At 41.7% G+C, this 16,721-nt stretch overlaps 1 pseudogene; it reads left to right on the forward strand.

Annotated features, from left to right (window-relative positions):
- Window positions 1-15,494: 15,494 nt before the first annotated feature.
- LOC130344552 (U2 spliceosomal RNA) lies at window positions 15,495-15,658 on the forward strand (annotated as a pseudogene).
- Window positions 15,659-16,721: the final 1,063 nt, after the last annotated feature.

The raw sequence follows: 16,721 nt of genomic DNA on the forward strand, positions 1-16,721 counted from the left end.
CAAAGCTTGTAGAGGAGAATGTGCTCCTTATGGAGGCACCGAGTGGCAGCAGATGGGGCACTGTTAGCTCTGTACCATACAAAACTATTGGGTTTTATATACAGATGTAGCAGAGAAGAATTTGTTCATTCAATTCTTCTAAGTTAATATAATGCCACTGGATAACCTGTAATGCTAAATAACACAACACAAAACATCTGGACAAACAAGACTGCAATGCAAAGTAATACTATGGCCAACACTAGAGATGAGCGAACTTACAGTAAATTCGATTCGTCACGAACTTCTCGGCTCGGCAGTTGATGCCTTATCCTGCATAAATTAGTTCAGCTTTCAGGTGCTCCGGAGGGCTGGAAAAGATGGATACAGTCCTGGGAAAGAGTCTCCTAGGACTGTATCCACCTTTTCCAGCCCACGGGAGCACCTGAAAGCTGAACTAATTTATGCAGGATAAGTCATCAACTGCCAAGCCGAGAAGTTTGTGACGAATCGAATTTACTGTAAGTTCGCTCATCTCTAGCCAACACAGTTAGATATACTCCTCTCTGTAAGGACGTAATATGGATCCTTAAAACATGGGTTCACTAGTGGTATGAAACCCATGAGAAATATTATAGAGAACAAAGCTTATAAAGGAGAATGGGCCCTTCATGGGGGCACCGTGTGACAACAGATGGGGTACCGTTAGCTCTGTACCCTACATAACTATTAGGTTTTTATATACAGATGTAGCAGAGCAGAATTTGTTCATTCAATTATTCTAAGTTAAGATAATGCTACTGGATAACCTGTAATGCTAAATAACACAACACACCACATCTGGACATACTCCTCTCTGTAAGGACTCATGCATATGGTGGTATTGTTGGTCCTGACAACATGGGCTTACTTAGTTATATGTAAGTCATAAGAATTCTGATGAAGAACAAAGCTTGTAGAGGAAAATACAGCACCATGTGACAGCAGATAGGGCGCCGTTTGCTCTGTACCATACATAACTATTGGGTTTTATATACAGATGTAGCGGAGCTGAATATGTCCTTTGAGTTCTTGTAAACCCTTTTGAGTTAAGATAACCATGTTGGTCAACCTACAATGCTTGTAGAGTACTGCGCCATGTGACAGCAGATGGGGTGCCATTAGCTCTGTACTATACACAACTATTGGGTTTTTATATGTTAATATAAGGTTGGACAACCTGCATTGCTAACACATCTGGACATACTCCTCTCTGTAAGGACTCACTAATCACATACTCCTCTCTGTAAGTACTCACTGCTCACATACTCCTCTCTGTAAGGACTCACTGCTCACATACTCCTCTCTGTAAGGACTCACTGCTCACATACTCCTCTCCATAAGGACTCATGCATATGGATCTCGACAACACCGGCTTACTTAGTCGTAGGCAACCCATGAGAAATATTATGGAGAACAAAGCTTGTAGGGGGAGAATTCGGCACCTCCTGAAAGCACTAAGCAGAACTATTGGATTTTACATACAGCTGTAGCAGAGCTGAATTTGTATGTTCAGCTCTTGTAAACTCTTAGAGTTAGGATAATGATGTTGGATAACCTGCAGTGCTGAGTAACACCATAGACGACACATCTACACATACTCCTCTCTGTAAGGACTCATGCACATGGCGGTGTAATGGATCCATACAGCATGGGCCAAGGCTGCATTCACATCTCGTTTTTTCAACACGGTTTCCGTATCACGTTTCTTTCCAAAAACAGTATGTATCCAAACCGGACCCAACCGTACACAACCATGTACAACTGTACATACCTCTGTACGGTTTTAAACCGTATACCGTTTGAAAACGGATGTACGGTTGCATACGGTTTTCTACGTTTGGTGTGCGGAAAAAAACCCGGATACAACCGTAAATGAAGCCAAACTTACACAAAATGATACTACGGTTGGCATACGGTTGTCAATATATATATATATATATATATATATATATATATATATATATATCAACTGGCTCCAGAAAGTTAAACAGATTTGTAAATTACTTCTATTAAAAAATCTTAATAATTTCAGTACTTATGAGCTGCTGAAGTTCAGTTGTTCTTTTCTGTCTAAGTGCTCTCTGTGTCTCGGGAGCTGTCCAGAGTAGAAGCAAATTCCCATAGGAACTGCACAGAGTAGAAGAGGTTTGCTTTGGGAATTTGCTTCTACTCTGGACAGCTCCCGAGACACGTGTATTCAGAGAGCACTTAGACAGAAAAGAACAACTCAACTTCAGCAGCTGATAAATATTGGAAGGATTAAGATTTTTTTTAATAGAAGTAATTTAGAAATTTGTTTAACTTTCTGGAGCCAGTTGGCCGGCTGTCCGAGCATGCTGAGAGTTGTAATTTTGCAACAGCTGGGGGCACTCTGGTTGGGAAACACTTGTGTAGCCCTAACAAAAAGAAAAAAAGAGATAGGGCTCTCTATGGATCACCATTAGAAACTTGGGACTGTCTATAGTCCATTGCTCATTTTGTCATTGTCTCAAACGGCTTCCAATTGACGCCCATGTCTAAATTACTCCGAAAACCAAATGTTCCGCCTAATTCCCACCCAATAAAGGCCACAATCTGTTCTCCTCCATGGTGCTGCCCTAACAGTTGGCGGCTTTGGTGTCTGTCGGCCAATTACCCTTTAAGGATTTCTCCATATATTAATGGTGGGCCGTACAATGGCTGACAGGAGGAGATGGACTGGGCTGTCAGGCAGATGACGGTGGGTGCTGTGACTGCTGACACTCCTCACTGCCTCATGGAAATGTTCTCTCCTGTCACTGAGCCGCCCTGACAGTCCCAGCCTGACTGCGAAAAGAGAGAGCGGGGAACCTGTCATGGAGCGGGGACAGCTGAGGAACAGCATGGAGCCTGATCCTACCCAGACACCGAGGAAATGTATGAGCAGGCGGTATACAATAGAAGTAAAATATATCATATCTATCTGTCTATCTGATATCTATCTATTTGTATATCTCATATCTATCTATCTATCTATCTATCTCATATCTATCTATCTATCTATCTATCTATCCATCTATCTATCTATCTATCTCATATCTATCTATCTATCTCATATCTATCTATCTCATATCTATCTCATATCTATCTATCTATCTATCTCATATCTATCTATCTCATATCTATCTATCTCATATCTATCTATCTTATATCTATCTCATATCTATCTATCTCATATCTATCTATCTCATATCTATCTATCTCATATCTATCTATCTATCTATCTATCTATCGCATATCTCTCTATCTCATATCTATCTATCTCATATCTATCTATCTATCTATCCATCTCATATCTATCTATCTATCTATCTCATATCTATCTATCTTTCTATATCATATCGATCTCATATATATATATATATATATATATATATATATATATCTATCTATCTCATATCTATCTATCTCCTATCTATCTATCAATCTATCTATCTATCTATCTATCCATTTATCTAATATCTATCTATATGTCTATCTATCTCATATCTATCTATCTCATATCTATCTATCTATCTGTCTATGTATCTTTCTATCTATCTATCTATCTATCTCATATCTATCTCATATCTATCTATCTATCTATCTATCTATCTCATATCTATCTATCTCTTATCTATATCTATCTATCTATGTATCTTTCTATCTATCTATCTCATATCTATCTATCTATCTCATATCTATCTATCTCATATCTATCTATCTATCTATCTATCTATTTGTGTATCTCATCTATCTTTCTATCTCACATCTATCTATCTCATATCTATCTATCTATCTATCTATGTATCTCATATCTATCTATCTATCTCATATCTATCTATCTTTCTATATCATATTGATCTATCTCATATATATATATATATATATATATATATATATATATATATATATATATATATCATATCTATCTATCTATCTATCTATCTCTTAATCTCTTATCTATCTATCTCATATGTATCTATCTCCTATCTCCTATCTATCTATCCATTTATCTTATATCTATCTATATGTCTATCTATCTCATATCTATCTATCTCATATCTATCTGTCTCATATCTATCTATCTATCTATCTATCTATCTATCTATCTATCTATCTATGTATCTTTCTATCTATCTATCTATCTATCTATCTCATATCTATCTATGTTACATCTATATAGCTATCTAAGTCTCATCTATCTATATTTCTATCTGTGTCCCTATATATCTACCTCACATCTATCTGTGGTAGAGGGTGTGAGATGCAGGGCAGGTGGAATTACCCTAGGGGCAGATGGCATTAACCCGTTTTATTCGTGACGGCAGGGCATAGTTTATCCTCAATACCACCCGAGGTATACTGCTGGATCCCGGGCTAAGTACGGGGGCAATAATGACTCCGACGCCAAGTTATGGACAACGGTAGCTTTACTGAGTGACAGATGGTACAGTCTATACAGTGTAGCCTTTTTTTTATCTATCTATCTATTCTGTCTTTTAATTTATCTAATATCTATTATTATTATTATTTATTATATTACTGTCATTATGCAAAAAACATCTAAATATTTAAAACTTCTAAATGTTTTTATATTTTTATTTTTTTGATTTTTGTCTTAAATAAATAAATTCTGTACAACAAATTCAAATAGGATGATAATCTGTACATCCAGAGTTAAAAATGAATACTTCTACGGATCATTGTGATTGAGGTGATTAGAGTGCAGTACCGTCATCTTCCTTTAGGTGTCACTGTCACAATCCCTTTCTATAGACAATGTTTCCCCGCCCAGTCTCAGCTCTAACTTCTCATTCACACTAGTGAAATAAATCCTATAGACAACTGTATCATCAGTGAAGCCAGATTCATTCTTTCTCTCTTTTTTTTTTTTTCTTGCTCCGGGGCGCCTGCATCCTTTTCGACAGGAAGGTTAATGTGCATAGAGAAGTAATCCTATTGTATATAAAGTTTTATTTATTTGTATGACCCTGAAATGGTTTATTCCCCAGACATGACAATATTACCCTGAACGGCTCAGCTCCAATTCATGCGGACTGTGGTAGAATCATCTTAATGATCCGTAATATTTACACAGTCCAGACAGAAGACACTGCACTTACTGCAAAACCCAATAGAGAGGGTGAACTGATCAAATAAAACAATCTATTCAAGAACATATAATTAACTTAAAAAAAAAAAAAAAATATATATATATATATATATATATATATATATATATAAGACTCAGTGTACATATGTGTGTGTATATGTTTTAGCATAGCTTCTAAATGACTGTACATATTTAATTAAACTTTGTACACATGTTAATTAATAAAATTAATAAATAAATAAAAAGTTGAGTTTTGAAATGTCCCAATACCAACAATCCCAGCAGCACGACAGTAAAACAACAGAGCTTAGATAGTTAAATGATCTGGTGACAGGATGTTTAAAACTCCTGGGCAATCTAGGCAGCTTGAGAGTAAAGCAGTCATGAGATATACCAAAAGTCCCAGGCAAGTCTATGGGACATTCATCACATCTTCGGATCGTGTTACTCCCAGGCTGCAGAGATTGACCAGGAGTTTAAAACATCCTGTGGCCGAATTAGTGTCATGTTAAAGTATCATTTAACTGTCCTGCAGGCTCAGAGAATAGTAAGTGCAGAGGCAGTGAAAGGGGATGAGGTGGGCGGGGGTAACAAGGTTTATTGTAGGCTAAGAGAAGAGTGAGAGGGGGAGAGAGGACAGCAGTGTGGGGGCAGGGGGAGGGAATGGCAGCACTGCTTAAGTAAGAAGTGCTGGGAGGATGAGCAGCCTATGACTGCTAGGGCTTTAGGGGAAAGCTGGGTGGCACATAGTATGAGTGCCAATAAGCTTTCGCAAACAGCTCCAATATGGCTGCTTTACCAGACACGTATTCTCTTAAAAATACTGGGAAAGCTGGGTGGATCACAGTACAAAGTGCAGGGCGAACTGTAATCCCTCAATATTGTGTTTTTTTTAATATATCTTTGTTGCTTTTACTTTCTCACAAGGCTTAGGTAGGAAGACCGGTCTAGTGCACTGCGTAGATGCAAAGCCCCCAAAAAAGTAGCAAAATTGCATGTTTTTTTTTTTTTTCTTATTCCGCTCCACAAATATATATGTATTTTTTTTTTTGTTTAGCCGTACATTTTGTGGTCACTTAAGTGTCTACAAAGTACAAAGTGGTCACACTTTATAATAAATATAAAACTAAAATAATAATAAAAAGAAAGTAAAATAAATGTAAAAAATATAATTAATAATAATAATAATAATAATAAAAAATAAATAAATACATTTGAACTGATTTACTTTCGTAGTTATTTTACCGCCATATATTGTATGTATGTATATATTTTTTATTGTTCAATAATCTGCTTTCCTTCAATTAAGTGGCAATATTGATGCATTGCGGCGTTGGGGTTAACAATGCTTGGAAACAGATGAAACAGCTTAGTCCAGAAGCCACTAGCGCTTCATTATCCTGACCTAGCAACATGGGACCCTGTCAAGAAAAAGGCTACATCTCAGGATGAATATTAATGACTTTCCTCTCCTTTCTGCAGAAAGGTTAAAGGTCAGGAGGCTTGGCTTCAATCCGCAAGCAAAAGGCACTTACCCGAAGATCAATAGACACACGGAGATCCCATCATCACTCTATGATGTCTCCACACACACAGTATAACACAGTCTATCTGAATAAGCCTTATGGATCAACAACCCTGTTAGATGGAAAAAAGAACCAGTTGAGGACAATTGGCCGCTTCCTTATTGGAGACATTTTGGCCTCTTTATAAAATAAAATCTAATTTGGGAGTACTTGAGGATCCTGAAACTGTCATCTATTGTCCCCAATGGCTCCATGTCATCCTGAAATTTGCTCCGGAGCTTTAGTGAGAGTTACTGTCATTTATCAACCATTACAGAAATGAAACAGTGTCAGAGGGATTTCTGCTCCACGGTCTCAGGGCTCTGGGGACAATTTTCTTTTTCTTTTAAAGCATTTATTTCATAGAAACATAGCAGTGATCCGGTAGACAGAATCATCGTTGTATGATAGAACATGTGTAAGTGGATATTCTGGATATAAGCAACTTCATGAAGAATCAGTAGTTATTGTGGGGGCTTTAGTGGACACTATCGTAAAGAATCAGTAGTTATTGTGGGGGCTTTAGTGGACACTATCGTAAAGAATCAGTAGTTATTGTGGGGGCTTAAGTGGACACTATCGTAAAGAATCAGTAGTTATTGTGGGGGCTTTAGGAATCAGTAGTTATTGTTGGGGCTTTAGTGGACACTATCGTAAGGAATCAGTAGTTATTGTTGGGGCTTTAGTGGACACTATCGTAAGGAATCAGTAGTTATTGTGGGGCCTTTAGTGGACACTATCGTAAGGAATCAGTAGTTATTGAGGACACCATGAGGAATCAGGCTGGAGGCTTTAGTGGATACTATTGTGGGGAATCAGTATTTATTTGTTGGACTTTAGTGGACACCAATGCCATCATGAGGAATCAGTAATTATTGTGGGGGCTTTAGTGGACACCATCATGAGGAATCAGTAGTTATGTTGGGGACTTTAGTGGACACCTTAATGAAGAATCAGTAGTCATTGTGGGGACTTTAGTGGACACCTTAATGGGGAATCAGTAGTTATTGTGGGCAGGGCCGGATTAACGTAGGGGCTGATGGAGCTGCAGCTCCAGGCCCCTACAGTAAAATAGGCCCAGCCGGCTGCCAAAAAGGCCACCGAGGAGCAGCGTTGCCCGCACTGCAAGGCCGCAAGAAAACAGAGTTTAAATCCTCTCTACTCTCGCAAATCTGCACTCTCGCGGGCTGCGGCGGCCGGCAGTCAGAGCCAGAGGTGGCTCTACCAACCCTCGCTCTGGTTGGGGCCTCGCTCTGGCCCTGACCATCGCAGGGGTCCCCCATCATATTCTGGACATCCTTGTGTCCCGAAAGATCTTTTCGGGACACAAGGATGCCCCGGCGGTTACCTCTCTGCGGCCCCGTGTTGACGTCCCGTGCGTGTGCTCATGGCAACAGCAGAGCGGAGCAGTGAGGAGGAGGGCACATGCGCATGGTAAGTTACCTGTATGTTGTACGTCATCTTCAGTGTTCCGACCACCACTCCTCCGGTCCGGAGGAGTGGTGGTTGGAACACTGAAGTGGGGCAGTAAACAGGCATAAAGCCTCCAGCCATACACTGTATACGGCTGAAGGCAGTATCTCTGTGGGGGAACTGTACTGCACCTAATGTGGGGAGCTATACTTCACCTAATGTGGGGAGCTATACTGCACCTAATGTGGGGAGCTATACTGAACATAATGTGGTGGAACTATACTGCCCCTAATGTGTGGAACTATACTGCACCTAATGTGGGGAGCTATACTGCACCTAATGTGGGGAACTATACTGCACCTAATGTGTAGAACTATACTGCACCTAATGTGGGGAGCTATACTGCACCTAATGTGGGGAACTATACTGCACCTAATGTGGGGAGCTATACTGAACATAATGTGGAACTATACTGCACCTAATGTGGGGAGCTATTCTGAACATAATGTGGAACTATACTGCACCTAATGTGGGGGACTATGCTGCACCTAATGTGGGGAGCTATACTGCACCTAATGTGGGGGACTATGCTGCACCTAATGGGGGGGGAATTATACTGCACCAAATGTGGGGAAATACTGCACCTAATGTGGGGAGCTATTCTGCACCTAATGTGGGGGAACTATACTGCACCTAATGTGGGGGAACTATACTGCACCTAATGTGGGGCAACTATACTGCACCTAATGTGGGGAGCTACTATATAAGGATAGGAGTTATACCGTACCACCATCAGTGTCTGGATCACTATATAAGAATAGGAGTGATACATTTCATAAAAAGGCCAAGAAAACTTCACAGCACCAGGCCCATGATGCTCATAATCCGGCCCTGATTGTGGGGACTTTAGTGGATACCATTGTGAGGAATCAGTAGTCATTGTGGGGGCTTTGGTGGACACCCTGATGAGGAATCCATAGTTATTGTGGGGGCTTTAGTAGATACCATAGTGGGAGTTGTAGTTTTGCAACAGCTGGAGGCACAATGGTTGGGAAACACTGTGATAGAACATGCGATAGAGCATGAGAACCCTTGCGAAAAGTTGCTGAAATTTACACAGTTCACAATAAAGCAGGTTGGTTTTTCTTTAAATATAGATCAAGTCTATTAAGATTTCTTAAAATTCCAGCCATGGATTATAGTAAGGAGGAAGCCCCTGCCAGCTATGCCCAAGTTCTGTACTCAGATATCTTTGGCACTATGAATAAATGGAGCCATCTACAACACATGGCCCCAGTTTGAAGATCACAGGGTGGTCTGAACATTGGGACCCACCAATCCCACTAGAACACTTATCCTAACGATATGACAAAATCTTGCTTCTCCTTTTCTCAATGTCATGTTGAGGACAAATCTGACCTTTATGGCCCAACACTGTCTTGATTTCTGGGAAGCTCCATCTGATGCATAGATAATTGATTCTTCTCCATAGACATATGGGACATGTATGTCTGTGTAGAGTTCCAGCATCTTAAATATGCCTTTTGACGCACCAGGTACATTCGGTGAAGAATATACTCTTTTATTTCTGCATCAAAGTCATGCCGCTTCTTTATACACTGCTGTCTTTCCTAGAGGGTGATGCATTTTCTTCTCATCAAAGTCACCAGAGGCATTAAAGTTATATAGCAGCCGGGAATCTCCGAGGAATGATCAGCAGTGACCTATGGAAGTTAAGCTCTACAGACAGAGATGAGATTTTATTACATCTGTTCTGCTCACTTGATATGGCAAAGCCTGCAACAGCTCTGGGGTCTTAAGTCTTCCATTTATCTACCCAGGAAGATTGTAGAGAACTAAATAGAGGCAGCTATTTTATTTTTTTCTTTTGCGCTGCCCCGCGGTGACCTATGGGTTTCATTGAAAGACTCTTGGAGTTGATTGTGAAATGAGAAGCCAACTTAGTCATTTTGTTCCATGAACTCAATCTGATAATGTGACCTCAGCTCCTGGATTTAGTCATGGGATCAGATTTTGAACATCAGATACCTGGTAAAGTTACATATGGCTCCAGTTCATGTAAGTCCCTGTTATTATTTTACGCATTCAACAAGCGACGTGACCTCATTTCATCTGCGCCTTGGACAGATCCATAAATCTCCTTTAAATTAGTTTTATGATACAAGACACCCAACATTTTATGATTAGTTGGCTGCATAACTGTGTTATTGTAGATGAGACTAAGCCAAAATATACATTTCAAGAAATTAAATAACAACATATTACAAAGAGATAACATAGCGGACAGCTAAGCCATTGTTTGGTACCACATTGGATTATGGTTAACAAGTAGACTTGACCAGCAGTAGAGGACCGCAGTCTAGTCCAATGTGGGAAGGAATGGGGTTGGTTTGGACATCACTTTGTTAGGGTCCTTCAATACCTTCAAGTCCCTTAAGACCTGACACGGTCACCAAGCAGAGAAGCTGGTGAGTATTCAAAGAACTGGCTGTGTAATGTTTGGATAGGACAGGTCCTCCAGAGGGTAATTTTAGGAAAGACCCTCTATGACATCCCAATGTCCTTATGAGACAAAAGCCAAATTGTGGTCTTACAACATTTTCTTTCCTTTTCCACTCTGTCCTTGAATACACAAATTGGCTCCTCCATGGCGTGCACCTTCTCACTAGAGGGTTGGCAAAATAACGAAAACTCTCATGTGCATACAAGGTTCTTGTCCTATACTCTTATACAATCTCTGCTCTCCTGTTATGGCCCCCGCTCTGTTCCTGGCATCTGGTCCACTCAGGCACTCTCCCTCCTCCTGCCTCTGCTACATACCCCGCGCAGCTGCTATATTCCCCATACACTTTCTACTTCTGCCTATAGGGGAACCTCTCCCCAGTGCACACACTATCCTAGCTGGCCATCTTTAATTTAAGAGATATCCACCCAACACTCTCTGGTTCAGCGTTGTTGGTTTCTGATCCATGCTCGTTTCCTGTTTTCCGATTCTGTCTGACCTCTCCTGAACCGTACTGATTCTCGTGTTATTGACAGGGATTGTTATTCTGATCCTGTGCCACCTGTCTTGACCACCTGCCTGTATTTGACTACATCTCTGCCTCATCCCTGGGAATCTATCTGACTCTCCTGTGTAGGACTCGGATTGCTGACCACTCCTACCTGCCTGACCCACTAGTGACACACACTGGTAGCTTCTGGTTCAGTGGGCCAGCCACTACCTACACCTAGACTACGTTTGTAGAGTAACATGGTACCCACTAGCAGCAGAAGTCCAGAATACAGGATCAGGGATTAGATGTACTCAGACTTTGCTCCCCGGCTTGGCCCAAAGACAAACCAGTCTGGTAGCACAGTGGGTCCACCCCTACTGCCCATTACAATACAGAATCGAGGTTGTAATTTAAAATATAGCTTGTTCCATTGATGTCAAAGGCTTCCAGCTTTACACATCTTATCTCCTATCTTATACATCTTGTCTCGCTACTGGGACATTCTGTGCCAGACGGAGACGTGACGCCCCTCCATTCATGTCTATGGGAGGGGGCGTAACGTCATCACGCCCCCTCCCATATACATGAATGGAGGGGGTGTGGCGTGACATCACTAGGGAGCGTGGCCGTGACATCATGTCCCCGTCTCAGAGGCAGTGTCTGGCACAGAATTCTGGGGGCTGCACCAAGATCGTGGGGGTCCCCAGTGGCGGGACTCCTGCGAACGTACATCTTATCCCCTATCCTTTGGATAGGGGATAAGATGTATAAAGCCGGAATACCCCTTTAAGCTAAGCTTTTTCTAATCCTGTGCAACCTCTCTAAATGTATCACAATTATTTCCAGCAAAATTCTCATTTTGCCTAAAAGTACCAGAAAATTCTATGTGCCATTTGCCCTTCTGACAGTCAAAATGTAAGCGTACTACTGTCTTCTGGCCCCCGTTATTCCTGAGATCAACCGCGACTAATTAAACATTTATATTTGCTTCTTGGATTGACAGAATGAACTTCATCCTATCACAATATGAAGGTTGATGTGTTTTCAAATAATCTTAAATGTCAATAGAGGTTCTCTTCCCTAGGTGTGAAATATCATTCATTATATTACAGTGGTCTATTGTGACTACTAAAAATGCATTGCTCAATATCTCCCATCTAGGGGTATAAGCATACTAGTGCAATAGTTGTGGCTTCATCTGGACCTTGATGCCTGCAGAAGCCCAAAGTTCCCTTTGGCCCATCAAAATCATACCAGAGGCAACAAACTGGACACATTGCACTCAACATCTCATCCAGTGTCCCATAGACAAACAAAATGGAGCACAGTGCCAGACCTATGGACCAACCAGTAACATACAGTAGTTGTGCTTCATTTAAAAACCTTTTTTTGGATCCAGCGCAACCACACAAGATGGCAAACCTTCCATTCGCATAAGCGAATATGGTCTTACAGGAGCTTTAAGCTACCCCTTTGCTCTGATCAATCCTATCATGCCTCAAGATGAAACAAAGATATAGCTTACATATTACTGTGGGAGGAGCGTTACGTTCATTGCTCATCGTCACCCCCTGAGGAGTACTGCACCTAATGTCAGATTGACAAATCCTGTCCAGCGCTCCCCAGCTGAGTGGGGGATGCTGGGCTGTCTGTGGTGACATGTTCATTGTGCTGCAGTAAAGGGAGCTCCATCGGAAGGACGGGAATTGAGCAGAGGAAAAAAATACATGTCCTTTTTTTCGCTCAACTCCGGTGAAATACTTGTTCCCCGATGGACCCCATTTAAGTCAATGGGATCCATTGGGATCCAGGGGTGTTAGTTGTGCTTTAAGCCATATTGGTACATTCAGTGAAAAAAAGCAGAGCCAAATGGACTTAGAACTTACCTTACTTTTTTCATTGCGATTGTAGAATTGCAAATTCACACACAACCCCTAAGGGCCTATTCACACGGCAGAATGTCCACTTGGGGAATTCCTCCTCAAGTGAAAGCCCAATAGACTTCTATGGAAGTCGGACATTCTGCCGTGTGAATAGGCCCTAAGTGTTTCCGTTCGTAGGTAAAGTCTTTTTTTTCCCCATCTCAGGCTCTTTTTATATTTATTTTCTAATTCTCATGTTACATGACAACAGTACAATTGGATAATTTCTACTTGACACAATTTCTTTGATTTTCTCTGATACTAGAAAAGGCCCTTCTGTTCCAGGACATTGTCCTCCTTCCCCGACATTAGTTTTAATAGTTTGTCTACTTTTCACAGAACGTCTCCAAAAGAACTTATGGCAGCACTTACATTTCTTTTTTTGGCAAACACCTTCAGTTCCCCACAAACGTACAAAGAAGAAAAGGTTGTGAAGAATGATTTATTATCTTGTGTCAAAAACATCAACAAAATACAATATTTGTTGCTAAGCAATGCATTTTAATGTCGGAGCTGCAACGTAGAGCGAGCTATTAATACCGGGGGAACATTCCCGAATTGCAGACAGTTCAAATTCACAGAGCAACCTTCACCGCCGCAGAGACTTGGAAAAAGTTAATTCCCTTATATTATTGCCTAATAGAAGCCATACGACTGTAATTCCAGTGAATTTTCTATATTATTTGTAGTGAAATGGCCTCAACAGCAAAGTTACCCAGAAGACTTTACCACCAAAGGGTGAAAGTATGTCTGCGGGTACCCCTTATGCACGAGGGGGACCCGCGGACAAAATAAGTCATAAAAGTACCTAATTTCATAATGGCATGTGCTTATCTTTCTAATGCGATACTATCATGATACTTAATCCCCTTTTGCCATTATCCATCCCCCACCACTCCATCTTAATTCTCTTGTGCCATTGTCCCCCCCCCCCCCCCCCCTCCGATTGCCCTGGGCCAATATATGAGATACACCCTCCCATACTGCGTGTTACACTTAGTTTAACATGCTTACCAGGCCTGTGTTTATCCGGAGTCGGGGGGCAGCACTGACGGGTGATGTCCTTCTGTGCTGTGTCGGCACCTCCGTGGAATGTCAGGGATGTCCCACATCAGGCCCAGCAGCCACTGCAGCTCACATAAAGTGGCCATTGTACAATATAGTAAGCTGCTGCGACGACTGCGGCATCCAATCCCCACTCTGCGCAAACAAATACTGGCCAATACATGGCCGGTATTTGTCAGTGAATTGCTGTACCCCCGCATAATCCTTGGCGTACCCCTAGGGGTACGCGTACTCCTGGTTTAAAACCTCTGGTCTAAGGAAGTCCTCCATTCTTGGTTGTAGCAAACTTCTAGAGCTCAAAACTCCTCCAATCTTCTTAATAGTAAGCTGGCTATCTTTGGTAGGTCAAAACACTATTGTTGGATCTCAGAATCACCATGATGGAAGAACATGTGTGTTTTATTTCATCTATAAAATAATATCTGTATGTATTCAGGAGAAGGGTCAATGTGTAGATCCCTTTTGATGACAACTAGGTGGCAACTGTAAGGTAAAAGGGAGGGCTACACATTGCCCTGGTTTACTGACTGTAGTACAATTTGTGTGCTCTGTTGGTGTCCCTGGGTGTGGAGGGTGTATAAAAACACCAGTAACCTTATATGGCCTCGCCATGGGGTGCTACTATGAAGAAAGCAGTGTATGAAACAGGCACTAAGAAAACTACAAGGTCTGTATTGTAGAATTTCTTATTTGTAGGTCTGAATGTCTGGATTTTAGAATTTCTGAATTGTAGACTTTAAAGGGGGTTATCCAACATAAGGTGACTTTAGTGATGAAGCATCATACAGTAATGGATATGCTTACCAAGGATCTGTGCTTGTGTTGGTAGTAAATGACCGTGTCCTGTGTCCCTCATCACGCTGATGGCTTGTTTTTAGGAACTGGCTACTTCCTGTTTCTGTTGCCTCCCTCAGACTACAATCCCCAGGTGGGACTTATTTCCCTATCACACATCAGTCACCCCACCCATTACAGCACAGCACAACCTAACACACAAGCTGTGGGCTAGCTTCACATACCACAAACAAAGCAGCCAAGCCCTCTTTTAGCACCTGACGTGTGATGTATTGTCTCGGGCAACACAGCAATCTGGGAAAGGTCCAAGACAACATTCTTTTTGTAGGCCGCAAAAAATAAACTTCTGGGGAAAAGAAAGACAAATAAATTAGATCAGGTAAGTGAAGTTTATTAGTAACTAGACTTACTTTGATGCCCCTGATTTACATTTAAAGAACCCAAAATTCCAGAATACCCCTTTAATCTGGTTCTCAATAATCTAGGTTGGTACTTCTCAAATTGTGAGGTGGGCATCAGTGGTGAGATGCCAACCCTTTGTTTCTCAAAACCCATGTAACATCAGACAACAGATGAAAGATAAATCGCTACTCTGTCTTTTGGCTAAGAACAAGTGTAGTATCTGTTCTTATCAGGTAGTCCACTGGTAGGAATGGATAGCTACATGGAGGAGCAGGTGTTCCGGGGCTGGTGCCACGTAACCAGCTCAACGGCTGCCCTGTTTCCTCCGGGTCTTGCCATGAGGCTGGGAAGTTTAGAGCTGAGGTACTTTTGTGCCTCGGGGAGTGGTGACCCTGAGGTGCCGAAACTCACTGGGTGTTAAAGCCCACTGAGTGAACGCACTGCACCATACTCTTCACCTTTGGCACTCACCCTTGGTATCCAAGCCTTCTGGCTAGGATCAGGGACATTTTTATAGTTCTGTGCAGTATATTTGCACTCATCCACTTATTTATTTCCTTTTTTTGTTTTTCACTGTGCCCCTTTTACATGTTTGTTTTTGTACACAGGATTTGCCAGGGTGCAGTACACCTTCTGGGTGTCCCTCCTGGTGGTCTAGGGGAGGTGTGTGTGTGGCCATCAGGTTCCTCACATCCCTGCAACCTCTGGGCATCTGGACTTTGGCCGAGATGCCAGCAGTATACATCTCTTTGGCTGATACCTTGGTTAATGCCTAGGTTGAAGCCAGGGGCATTTGTGGCCCCTTAGTAGTTTAGGGGAAAAGAGGCATCGAACCTGGATCCTTGCAGGTACCTTCTGGCCCGAATGTGAAGGGTAGGTTTTTTGGGGGGCCTCTCTCTTGTTGGAGAAGGGCTTAGCGATAGACCGCATCCTCTGTACACATTTTTTTTTTTTGTGTGACACATTTGCACTTTTTCTTGCACTTTGGGTGATAGAGAGCATGTTCCTCAGCTCTTAAAAAAAAATGAAAAAAATAAAAAATAAAATATATATATATATATATATATATATATATATATATATTGGCATGGTCTTATATATATTGGTTAGGCCAAGATATCATCAAGTTCTAGCTTAACCCCTTAAGGACACATGACGTACTGGAACGTCATGTGTCCACTCCCGATCTATAACGCGGGGCCACGTCGCGGGTTGGGCACGGCCTCTAACAATGGCCGGGACCCGTGGCTAATAGCGCGTGGCATTGATCGCTGTGCCGCGCGCTATTAACCCATTAGACGTGGCGTTCAAAGTTGAACGCTGCGTCTAAAGTGAAACTGAAACCATGCCGGTTAGCTCAGTGGGCTGTTCGGGATAGCCGCGGCGAAATCGCGGCATCCCGAACAGC

This window comes from Hyla sarda, chromosome 1 (assembly GCF_029499605.1).
Source record: "Hyla sarda isolate aHylSar1 chromosome 1, aHylSar1.hap1, whole genome shotgun sequence".
NCBI lineage: Eukaryota > Metazoa > Chordata > Amphibia > Anura > Hylidae > Hyla > Hyla sarda.